At 34.3% G+C, this 13,679-nt stretch overlaps 1 protein-coding gene across 3 annotated transcripts in view; it reads left to right on the top strand.

The window, feature by feature from the left end:
* Window positions 1-13,679, top strand: part of pan (pangolin) — a 204,652-nt gene that overhangs the window by 125,558 nt on the left and 65,415 nt on the right. The gene's annotated exons all lie outside the window — the stretch shown is intronic.

Raw genomic sequence — 13,679 nt, forward strand, 5'->3', positions numbered from 1 at the left:
GGAATTCTGACACAATTGCTCAATACAACGATGCTTATTTGCAGAAGGAACAGAAAACCGTTATGGGTCCGGTCTTTAGTCTAGTATCACAATTAATCTAGTAGCAAGATATGATAAATGTCGCTGTAAACCATACTTAAACCTTATTGATCACCATGGTAGGATTTCATAAAGGACATATTTCCGTTACTTATTGGCTAGTCGAAGTGGCAGTGGGTAGACCACATACTGAGTAGAACAGATGACCGCTGGGGCCCTAAAGTTCTGAAATAGTCAAAGTGGACAGAGGAAGACACTAGATGAAGACCGCTTCAAACCTGCCCTAAAGACAATTTATAAAGGAACCCTATATTTATTAGTAAAGGATCTACGGCTGAAATGATAGTGGTGAATGCCAATTAAACTAAAAGAGGATTTTAAATTAATATACACCTTCATATAAACTTTGTTGTTCAATTTTACTCTGAGGACTTATCCGCCATATTATTAGTATTAAAGCGAATCTTTGGCCAGAAATCTACCAGATCAGTTCATATTGTGACTAAAAGTAAGATGTCGAGCCTTGAAAATTGTCTTAGGGTTTATTTTTCTCACTTTTCCACTGACAAAATCTGCAAACGATGATACGTTACCTTCAATGTCCAGGAAGACAGAAACACAATTTTTGTGATATATAATTATTTATTTCTTGTAGCATGTATTTGCACGCATGTAAAATGGTTTAAAAGAGAACTAAACGTCTCTAAATCTGTACTACGTGAGGCTTACTGCCTAGAGCCATCTAGTAGGTTTTTAGAGAAAATATGATAAAACGGTTCAATGTATTTACAAGTCTTTGTAATTTTGTTAGTTTCTGCGTTTTACAACTACATGTGTGTAAATTTTAAATCATTAATAATAATAGTAATTTAAGGAAAATAGCATCACATTAGTCAATTAACCTAATTCCGGGGTATTGCCATAGTTAAATCTGATTTTCTGATGTATAAATTTAAATTTTTTATCTTGTATGTACTTACTTTTTAAAAATACCTCTTACGTCGCTTATGTAAGTAGTTTATCTTACGCTTTTTAACTCAATTTAAGTTTGAATACATAAATCCGTCGTATTATTAAAACAATATCATCTAAACGTATAACGTTACATGCAATCAAGTATTCTACAAACGAGAAAGCACAAAAACAGTTTTGCTGCATCTCCATTCCGGTCTCACAGAATCATTCTGAATAAGTTCGCACGAGGTCCATACCCGTCGCTGCACATGGTAATTGCCTAGAAAGTCCCATTTCGAAGCCCCCCTGCTGCCTCACCCCTCACCCCTCACCTGAGCACCCACCACCCCCTGTTCGCGTCTACTCCAGATACTAGGAGTTATTCAAATTCCTTACATTCTGCAGGTTCATTCGAATCTATTATTGTCGCATTTTATATATTTTATAACGGCAATGAAATGGATTTTTTAAAAGAACTTTATTAGATCTTCAAGTATAATATAAATGTATGTGAGTAGATATAACCCGCCCCATTTACGTGGCCGCTTTTGTTGATATAATTTTATTAAATCAACCTCTTCGTAATTTTTAACACATTACATAGCTGATCTCTATTTAACGAAAGGAATGTGACGAAAGTGGAAATATCTTATAATTTAGGAAACCATTTTATATTAAATATATATATATATATTACTGCGACGCATGCAGTACTCGTTCTCTTTGAACTGCTCTCGACACAAATAAAAGTTGATAATCGAACAATAAAACAAACTATCGTTACAATAACACCCCTATTATAAACTACTTGAGAGTAACGGATTAACCCTATCCGCGAAATAACCCTTAAGCGAGCGTTCAATTTCACACAAGTGTTGCCATAAATGAAAATATTAAATCCAATTTACAAGCTTACCCCATACGTTGCCCCTCGATCATCCGCACTGCGGAATAAAAAAAAACATGAATTATGAGTATTATAACCTCTCCGTTCCATTGTGCGGCGTAGTCAATTTGTTGTAAATACCGACCCCGCTTATTTGGCCAGTGAAAAGAATATGATTTTATGGCAGGTTAAATCTATTACAAGTGGGGATTAAGTTATGTAATATTTCTGTTTGCGAGGGGCAGCTAACGAGCCATTTGACGCCTCTCGCATCGCGTGCGAGTAGCGGGGTGCGCCTGTGTGAGATAACCCGTAATTACGTCTTATCTCATCGCTTAAGGACTTTAATAAATGTTTGTTTTCGTGGCAGGTGAGTTATGATGACTGCTCGAGCTACTTTTTGTACGCTTCTCTTTTTTGTCAGCGTCGAAATATTCAAATAATATGTTTATCGTATTAAGTTATGACTGTAATTATGTGAAATAAACCTCTATTATTTATAATGTTGATTACAACTTTTATAACGTGGTAGTTAAATAGTTATGTATTGTTAAAAAAGCGCGTAGCAACACAAAAGGTTGAATAATGAATTTCATTCTATTAAAAAAAATGCAACACTAAAGCTACATTAACTCAATGACTTAAATGCGATTATTAGAAAAGTTGGCGAAGTTATACTTATTTCTTTAAATAAGAGAAAATAAATATTTAATTTTATGTTAGATTCGACGAGTGACTTGTTTCTTGAACTAAGAAAAGAGGTCACTCAGCGCATCCTAATTGACTGCACTACGAAATATCTTCTCGTCTAATATCCCAATGTCCCTGTACCACAAAGCGCAGGTACACTATCAATGGGTGTTAGCGGTGATGACTTACGCCACTGAATCGACGTTTTTTACTTCGGGCGTTATGTATGCTTGCAAGCAAGCTCACAGTAGATCAACGATCTATATAGTGTGCTACGGAATCTTCTATGAGATCGAATCAGGAATGAGTACCATGACAGTGATAGTACTGGATGTATTAGAGAGTTAAGATTGACAATACATAGACCATAACAGCAACTAAAATTATTTTTAAAAGTACGTACGTAGATCTGAAAAAAGGTGTAAAGGAATGAAAAAAAAAGTTTTATTACCTCTTTTATTTATTTATACGGGATCGAAAAAAATTTACGAAATACTGATTTTAATTAGATTTATTTTAACGTTTTTGTGTTGAGTAATGATGTTAAAAAAATAACATTATAATTCGTTATTCCTTTACTATCAATTCTAAACGGTCCTATTAGAAAACTAGGAGCAGGCCTGTATCCACAAGAGGACGTCTTACAGCTAAAATATCGATTATGTACCATTGTTTGATATTTATATTCATGTAGCAACAATATTTACTATTAATATAGGCAATGTGATACTGAATTAATTTCCATCAGATCGCAAATCAAAGGAAGAACTCCCTGGAGGCCGAGCGTCCTTAATGTGCCCATTCGCCGGACAAAGCGGATTATTTGGATGTTGTCATATCTCGGCCCCATTACCATAATGCGGTGACGTGATTCCCTTGTCACTGCTCTTTTTTTGTCGGACTTTTTCACGCGCCGTCTCGGTGTGCGGTCTGATAGAAACTTTAATAGTTTTTGGGTCACTTTATTATCTTGATTTATATGCAAGCAATTTTTTTTGTTTTATTGTAAAGGATAAAAAAATTGGTTCTAAGTATTTTCAGAATACAAAATGTATGTCTATGTTAAATAATTACAATTAATAAAACATCACGACAGCCTAGCAATGATTTATAACCAACCTAATAGTTTTTAATTAGAAAGCCAAGTCCACAGTAACCAGTTGAAAAAAAAACGGAAAAAGTTGAACTAAGATAGAGTTAGAATTTTTGTAAAAAAAATAGCAACCTTTCTATTTTTTCAACCTTTCCTATCTTCGGTACTTTTAATCACACCTTGAATATTAAAGTATATAATGATAGACATGTATTTAAAGTAAATATAAAGGTTTTCTGTTGTTCAAAAAAACATTACTTACGTACATTAAAAAGTAAGTTAAAAATATACGCACGTAAAACTCTATAACCTTCCATTACGCTACGGTTCTTGATAACGAATAATTTGATGTTATTTGTTTGTATTCGGTAAACCGGTTGTTTATTAAGCTCAAGAAAATTAGTTTGCCGAAGAAATTACCTCTTTATTTACTAAACACAAGGCTCTTGTAATGCCACGGCGATACTTGACGTGGCGTCATTGAAATTACGCCGATTAGAGTCTACCCTCAGTTTACTCACAAAATGCACAATTACGTAAACAAGGAAAAGAAAATAAGAGAAAAAAAAAAAAAGCCCTCGGTTAACCCGACAACATTGTAAACGAAAACAACGGGCCATTACCACCGCACTTGCTAAACGAGCCAGAGTTTCCCACAAAAACGTGTTTTTAACGTTAATATTTAAGGATTTATTGTTGCCGCAAATGCTCGCCCCACGGAGTAACCTAATGGGCGGACTCTGTACGTAGCAAAAATCGATTCACCCATATTTGTTGTTAATTATAGTCGGTTGAGCCGTCTTTCCGCCTCCGCAGCTTCGAATAGGATTTGAGACCCCTCCCTGGTCCAATTACAGGGTTCTCAAAAGTCTCCCCCCCTACCCTTCTCCCCATTTTTAGATCGAGCCTCGTTTTAATGACCTCTCGAGCTCCCGATGTTCATTTGTCGCGAGGGTTTTGCCTACGATTATTTTCCCATTTTTAGTCCATGTAGCATTCGAGATCCGAGCAATTCGAGCACTCCCAACACTGGCTCCACTCCTTTCTAATCTTGAATTTTCTTGCAATCAGTGCTTCAAAAACACAGCGTTCTCTCCCCATACGCTCTCATTTATTTTCTGTTTAATTTCCAAAGGTTTTTTTTTTTTGAGTAAGTTATTTATTTTATACAATTTTTATTACTAACATACGACACTTCAAAATAATGAATGATGGTAATTGTATTGCAATTTTTTCGCCTTTTTCTTTAATACATGAAGCATAACTCTTTTATATAGTTAACGTCATACTTAATATTATTTTAAAATGGGCCACTTATGTAATGGCTCAAGACAAAACAATTTAAATAATTATTGTGTATGTATATTTATTTTATTTTATATGGCACTTATTCTTGTACACATTATATCAGAAAAAATATCACAGAAATATTGTAACGTAGAGAAAAAGTACAGTAGTCAGTCATAAAATTCGAGGCAATTCCCACAGGCAATCATAGCATGGAAGGACAAGTAGTCGACATATACAGTGTACGAGAGATAGCTTAAATTACAATAATTTTGTAATCTCAAATTTAGTGTAAAACAAAGTATCAGGCCTAATTTGAGAAGAACATAATTAGATTAATAACTTATTAAAGTTTCAAGACGTATGTCAATCAATATAATTATAGCGGAATCGCTATAATTATATTGATTAACATACACAAAATTTTGTTTTATTGAACACAACAACAAATAGCTCTCAAATATATGAGAAATCTTCTTTTTGCTTTGTGCAACATTTATAATCATAAATCTCAAAGCTAACCAGTTATAATTCAACATCAGATACCAAAAGAGCATCGGGCGATATCAAATAATTTTGCTAACGAACATAACCTGCGCAACGGTCACAGCCGTCGTCGCTTCACATTAGTACGATCTTTTCTAATTGTCGGAGGGTTGCGGGACACCCCATATTAAAAAATTGTCCCCATTAGTTGAGCTATGAAGTATTTCGCGACGAGGGGCGCTTTTGTGCCATTTGTTTGGAATCCTGTAATTTTCTATGATTCTGCAGTTTGCCCCGGTTACGCACCGTAATTGTGCATAGGGCCCGACATATTAATTCTGAATTACTTACCCCCTTTCCAGCCCTTTGTTCAGTTTTAATCTTCACTAACATTAAATCTATTCCGCATGAAGTAAACACACTTTCGTTAGTTATCATCTATCAGCTTTAAATCACATATTTTTATTCATTATCTTCATTCATAACTTAAATAATCGATCATTATTTATTATTCAGCATCATCATAGCCGATAGTTGTGTAGTCGTAGCCCCCCTCCCTCCCTCTCTTTAAAGATATTGTCTTTACCGGTTTTTCGCTAGCCGCAACTTAGACTATGTCGTCGGTCCCCCTAGAAGCTTGCCCACGCTGCGTCTACTGGCTCGTGAACTCTGGGACCTTTTGGTCCCAGCCACAGTGTTATTGACTCCGTTGAAATAAACCTAATATACAACTAAACTTGACGTAACACGTTCCAGGAATTGTATAAAATAACTTACTTTTTTATTTTTGATAAGAAAACCTGTTCAAGTCCTACTTAGGCAATTAAAATAAATTTATTTACTCTACAAATAAAAACTATATAGATGTTTGAAAAATCGATAACAAACGTCATTCGAATAAACAAACAGATTCGCTCTTGACATCGACTGAACAAACAAAAATGAAATAAAACAGAATTGAATTCAAACGGTGATCTTCATACGCAAACATTTTACATTGTGAACTGCCAGTACTATATCTTCCCAGGCCTTGCAAATTTTATTTTGCACATTAAAAATCACAATTTGAATCTTAATTATAAAGTAATAAGGTGTAATTCAGAGCCATGAATCATTTGGAAAACTATAGATTTAACAAAGAGACATTTTAGAATGCGACTACACGACATGTGTCATCACATCATGTCAATGGAGGGATTATGATAACCATCGTACTGATGCCATCTAGCTTGGGGAATCACCCTTTGCGATCTCAACATCAACTCCGAAACTACGTACAAAACTGCGTGACACTCATTGACAATACGAAGCCTAAAACTTAGATGACAAGGTCCAGAATCCCTTGTAGAAAAATTGTGAGGGTGATTCTCAAAAGACAATTTAACCCTAAAAAATGTTGCATCGACATTAATCCGCATGTAATATCGCAAATTTGTCGTGCGTCCACCGCTCGGGACGGGCCCATCTGTCGGATGGGACGCAATTCAATTTGCTGCCATTACTGTTAGGACAATAGACTAGAAAATGCGCCCACTTGATTGGTTGAGTGTAGGCAGAAATTTGAAATTTTCTCAAATTATTGAACAAGATTTTGTACGCATCTGTCATATAGTGAAGGATTATAATTATAATACGATTTTTCGTCGTTTACACATGTTTTATAGTTCCTTGTTGATTTATTATATTTATTTATTATCAAATTCAAACATGATCCTTGCTAAAAAGAGATGTACAGAATGTTGAATGTTAATTACTGTAGTAATGAATTCGCTACTTATATTGTTTGGATAATTTTATTGAAAAAGCCGGTCACATACGATCTTAAGATCGTTTTCATAAATTTATTTAAAAAAAAAATACTTTTAATTGTAACAGTGTCAACAAAAACAAATAGGTATCCTATAATTATTCGAAAACGTTAACCGTGGTAATGATTCATGGTGCGAGTATTTAAAAAAAAATAGGTAATGCTTTCGTTCGTTCGTAGAGTCGCCGTTGAGTAGCGGCCACTACGAGAAGCTTGATTATCAAGACCACTCTGTTTAAAGTGACCCAATTAAAATAAATACTGTCGCTATAAACAATACTTATTTCTTTTGTTTTACTCTTTGTTATACTTGACATTCGATCGTGACCAAAACTTTGGCAATTAGCTTTTACCTATTGGCGCTGCTCTAATAAAAACGCTATGCTCAACATTACAATTAAAGCGGTGCTCGGGGCTCAGCCCCCGATACATTATAACTGGCGCCCCAAACATGAAACGCTTAATAAAATTCACATAACTGTCGTGCGCCGATAAATTGGTCTTTTTGACGTCTTATTCATACAGCGCAACGATTCACATGTCAGTGTCAGAAGCAAGGGGCGCGTTCGGTGCATAGGGTAATAAAAAATGTATTAGGCGTTTCAATGGAGACACGCGCCCGACATCTTCAGGTGAAGAACACGGTACGATACACTCTAATTGTAAACGTAACAGGACCACGGAAGTTTAATGCCTTTTTTTTTCTGCTGTGCCGATTGATGATAGTAGTTAAAATAGAGAATTTATTTTAAGTTTAGTGAAAATAAAAAAGTCATATTTTCAAATTATATAATTGAAAATTAATGCTATATTCAGATCTCTAGATTTATCTCATATCGAATCAGGAATGACGAGATGCGTAGACGAACGAAAGTAACGAACATAACCTAGTACACGTCCATAAAAAAGATGAATACATCCCTGTTATAGTCGTTGAAATAAGCTAGATGCAAGCTGCTTTTTACCAATTCTATTGAAAGTTTATGGAGGAGGTTTATTTCCAGCTGTGGACGTCCTTCTACGACGAATGATGAATACGATACCAAACATTGTGACATTGATAAGTAATAATTTATTTATATATATATATACTATTTAAATATTTATCAGATTTAATTCGGATCACTTTAAAATAAAGTTTGACTGTTTTAACATAACACCGTCGCAAAAAAATCGAAAATTATGTAGTCAAAAACTTAAAGTAAATGTTTTTACTATACATATCTTAGTGCTGTTTTGTAACTGATTTTTATTTTATTTTAAGTTTTAATAAACCGCTTTTACCCCTGCATTTAATAAAGCGTAGAGATGTGTTGTAAAATACAATACGATATAAGAACGTGCTGTTAACACAGTGCGGGTCGTTGATGCCGGCCGCTGGTGACGGCGCGATGGGCGAATGCTCATCGTCAGTAATGAGGTGGGTGTGGGAAACAGACCCGTTTAGATCCCTGCGCCGCGAATAAGGATTTACGTCACTCTAACAGATAACCGTTTTGTATAAGCAATCATCATTATGTACTTGAATTTTAAGGTAGGATTTTATATATACTTCGAAATTTAAATGTGGATCAAAATTTAAAAAAAAACTAACATTTTTATTTTAAAAGCTTTACTTCATGTCATAAGTATTTTGTATACTACAATGACCTATAGACATGTATACCTCTTCTTAACACTAAACGTGTATATACAGGATGTTTGGTATAGGTGTAAAAGTGTTATTAATATATAACTCATTTGTTGCATAGTGCGTCCTATCCAATAATAGATGATTACAGAAATAACAAATAACCTAATGATAATATAGAAGGATAAAGCGTTGACTGCATGTGAGCTATATATAAATTTACATTTAGCATTTACACCCATAACCAATCAGCCTATATATTGTATTTTAACTGTGTAGTTTATATTTTAAAATGGTATTATTATGTTATTTATATTATAATGAATCTATAATGTGTATGTATATCCTTTTCCAAGAGCTATCGCTTAACGAGCGACCGCTATTTTTCCTTATTAACTTCTTTCTGGAAGAAAACACGTTTTGCGATATTTGCTATTTTTTCTAATTTTACTTACAATTCAATAAAAATTATAAATCAACGGACTGACTTATGTGCCATTAGGATATTTGATTATACCAACTGAGATTTGAACGAAGTGTAACCAATACCTGCTATTTTTATTAGTAGCCTTGTCCACTATGTATGTTCTAAGATGATTGAAACTTACAACAAAATCGCACAAAAATAAACAATTTGAATTTTAGAGACGTCCTAACTTTACAACGTGCTCCCACATAAGTTTAAAAATAAATCTTTTCTTTGAAACCGTACGCGAGCTGTGTTCCTGGAAGCGGTCGGCATCTAGGTACTAAATATAAACACACCGTGCCTAGAACCTAGCTTCCGGTTAGACGAAAACTAGTCGTTCTCCGCATACCGATCACTTCCGTCTGACGCCTCCTTTAGTTGGAAGGCTTAGTGTGATATACAGGTTTGTATCCGTTGATCATCTGATAAGGTTCATTTTTATTTTGTGTGCATGACAATGAACTAAAGTCAAAAGTTTAAGGCCACAACGACCGACGCAGTATTCAGATTTAGAAAAAATCTTTATTCAACATAATGGATGACATTATTACTAACCTCAAGTTGAATCTATCACCTGTTCAGTTGATAAAGGTCTCAGACCTGAGAAGAATAGACGAAACTGCGTGACTATATACACATAGTACCTTACTTATCTTTATCATGTATCCTATACTAAAAGCGTATACATTGCCTTTAGAAAGATTTGCTAATTCGATGAAATCGAGTATTACATATACAAAATTTGTTTTGGCTCCTGATATTTATTTCTGTGTATCACACTTCCCCGAAAAAGCGGTCACGTTGTTGTGAACATACCTTTAGTTTATATTTAAGTATTAATATACAACAATTTATAATCACTACGTTGATGGTTTAACTAAAAACCATTGCCAATTAACAGCCACCCTCTATAGACGAGAGGTTTTCTTGCATATCTTTAAATATAACTAAGCACTATGCCTTACAATTGAAATTAAATATAGCTAGTCTAGACAAGGTGTCGCCGTCTCTGAACGCCGAATGACAATCAGCCACTTCCGAATCGATTTCTATTTATGAAAACGATAACCGTTAACTCTTATAGTACCGGTAATAGGTCTATTGCTAAAATTAAATACGAAGAAAAATTTAAAAAGGGGTTAAAATGAAATTATCGTTAGTGAAATGGTGCACCAGATTTCAAGTCAATACATGACATTTTTATATGAAATTCTAGACAACAATTAAAGAGAAATCAGTGTTATAGATTTATTTACTTTCATTAGCACGTGTACGAACAGTTGTCCGCCTAGGCATAATATCGTTGCCTAACTGCAAAGAAGAAACCGGTATACATTAGAAGTAATAAAATGCAAGATAAGCTTGATATTCACCAATATATACATGGACCCCGTCATTATCATTATGTCAGCCGTATACTTCCATTGCAAGGCCAACCTCCCCCAAAGATGATAGATGGATATAAAAATGGAATATACACTAATATTAACGAATTAACCTTTTTCTATTTAGTAGAATATGCAAATTAACGGAAGTAGGTCTCGGAATTGTAGACCTCTTTACTAGGCATAACACCATTCAAATCTAATGTAGCGGTAATTGTCAAATAACAAATTTGTACAAAAGCAAAAAAAAAACATCAAAAATTTGCTTGACATGAATGCCGTATATACCGGAAAGAATTTTCATTTTCCCAGACGATTCGAGCGGTGCCGAATCATTGATTCGAAAACCTCCAAGACCCAGTCGCCTACTTAACATAAAGCATCACCCACTTCCATTCGAACGATGAACCTTCGCCTTCTTACCTAAATCCACACTTAAAGTCTGCATTTGGGCTTGGCAGACGGGAGCTTTGAATTTTTTATAAGCGACGCCGTGAACGCGCTAGCGTTTTTAAAACCCCGATTTTAAAGAAACCGTCGACACCCGGCTCACAGTTTCGGGTAAACGTTCGACTTTTGAAAAGTTATTTTCTCGCTTAGCTAAATGCTCTATAATGTACTCCGATGAGATTGTTGAGACTGGAACTTTTATTAACTGAATTAGTTTATGTCTACTCAATGCACGTTTATCATGCAATATACTCAGCCAATTTTTAAAAGTAGCAGTTGCCTTTGTAGTGCCATTTCCAAGGATAAACTGAAACAATTTTAAAAAATTCTTGTCGAAAATGTAAAAATTATTAAAATTTTTGTTTTAATTCGTCATTCCTGAATTCAACGTTTTTAAATTGTACATATTACGAATAAATAATAACAATGATGTAATTTTTAACAGCGTATCCTATTGCTTGTCCTTCGCAAATAAAATGTTTAAAAATATTAGTAATAGATTAACAAATCAGTAATTGCTTTCAAAGCATCAGTTCTGTCATTGGTTAGCTCATTGACAAAAGCGGACGACAACCCACAATGTGGAGAGGCAGCCTTTGTTAAGGTCATTGGTAAACGTTAGATGCAGGCCGCTGTCATGTGGTCCTATTGGAAATCTATCTCTATTTATCAACCTATGGGAGGAAGCTTATGTTAAGCTATGGATTGTCTTTACGGCTGAAATAATGACGATGAATAAATTTAAAAAATATATAATAATGTTACTTCTTATTTGAAAGTATGCAAAATATTTTATTGAAAACGTAATTTAATTTCAACTTTGCACTCCACTTCACAACTTATTGTAATTGCGTATATCATAATAGCGCGAAGTTAATAGGTCGTCATCAGTTTTTTATGAAACATTTTTAAAAGTTTTTCTCTAATCTTTAAATAATAAACGAAGGTTCCGATAAACGCTTCTGTTGCGCTAACGGCTCATTATTCGATAAATAACTGCGATTAATATTCAAGGGGGAGCACGTTGCGTATCGCAGTAGTGTTGCCACGCCCTAATTTGATATAGAAGAATAAAAATGATACCTTGAGCGAATATACACGCCTCGAGGTGGTTACACACGATGCATTGCTAAACAGCACACAGATTTAAAACGACATGCTGTCGCAATCAAACTTAGAACTGCTATGTTAAAAAATATAGCTTACTATTAAACTATATAAAATAAAAATGTTCGCTTGTAATGTATAAAATATAAAGTTCACAGTAGGATCGTCTTACTAAAGGCTATCTTGTAATTTTTACTAGTCTATTTACTAGTATTTTCACGAGTCCGCTTTGATCGGATAACAAATGTTTTTGATCATTTGGCAATGTTTTCATGGATGCCATTTTATAACGAACAATATATGCATTTATCGCAAATGTATGTCGGAAAACCCGATGCTCCTTGAATTTTTTTTAAAAAGTCACTAATTGACAGTTACGAGAAATTAGATGTACTTTAATACTTCAGAGCTAGTGCTTATTACATTATTATCGCTAAAAAAGTGTGGTTTATCTGAAATATGAAGATTTTTATAAGGTAAAATGAACGATTTGATAATGTGAACGATATCAACGTTTCTTCGGAAAATCCATCTACTACCGGGTTTGTAGTACACACCGTGATCAACGATATGACACTTCTTAAGAAACTCATAATTTCAGCCGTATAAAGTCCAAGGATTTACAATCAGACCGGTTGAAAACGATCTGTATCCATCGACTTACTACCTTAACAATATCGTCTTCTGTTTACATTGTTGGTATCTCCTACGCTGTATTTGCCGAACCGAAGTCTCCTTTACAAAATGTTTAAGCTCCTAGCAGCCCTTTGTTTCGTGCGCTGTTATGACCTGCCCACTGGCATTTCATCTGCGATCTCACTTGGAAATCATCCACTCAAATATCACAGTCGATATTGCTGCATGTTGTTTACCTAAACTAAAAAATTCTTATTTCTGTGTTAAATAATCAAGCATGTGCGTTATCCCTTTAAAATGTTATGACGTTCATTACGCAGTGGAAGCATGTACGCCTTGCCTAATCGAGCTCGCACACTTATCTGATGAAATGTGAAACTTACTTTATATAAAAAGCACCGGAGGCTGGCAGCGTATAATGGAGCTGGAGAAATACCTCAGAACAAGATAACAGCCTTCTTTAGGTGTTATGTGGTTGAAGCGTTTTACATAAAATTCCTATTTATACACTATAATACTGAATTTTAAAAGAATTCGTTACTTGTTACTGTTCGTTATTTGTTTAAATGTTCAATAATAAAAATCTCACTTTACCCGGCGTTTGATTTGGCACGACGCAAATATCTTTCAAATCTAATTCCGCGTATTATAAAAGACATAAACAATGAAAAAGGAATTTGATGTTAAAACATCATAAATAATATATTAAAATGTCCTTAAACAAATATTTTGAAACAAATAGAGTTGAAGGTCATAAATC

Source organism: Battus philenor, unplaced genomic scaffold (genome assembly GCF_028537555.1).
Source record: "Battus philenor isolate CCGP_79_NKW_IND1 unplaced genomic scaffold, ilBatPhil1.0.hap1 SCAF_26, whole genome shotgun sequence".
NCBI classification, from domain to species: domain Eukaryota; kingdom Metazoa; phylum Arthropoda; class Insecta; order Lepidoptera; family Papilionidae; genus Battus; species Battus philenor.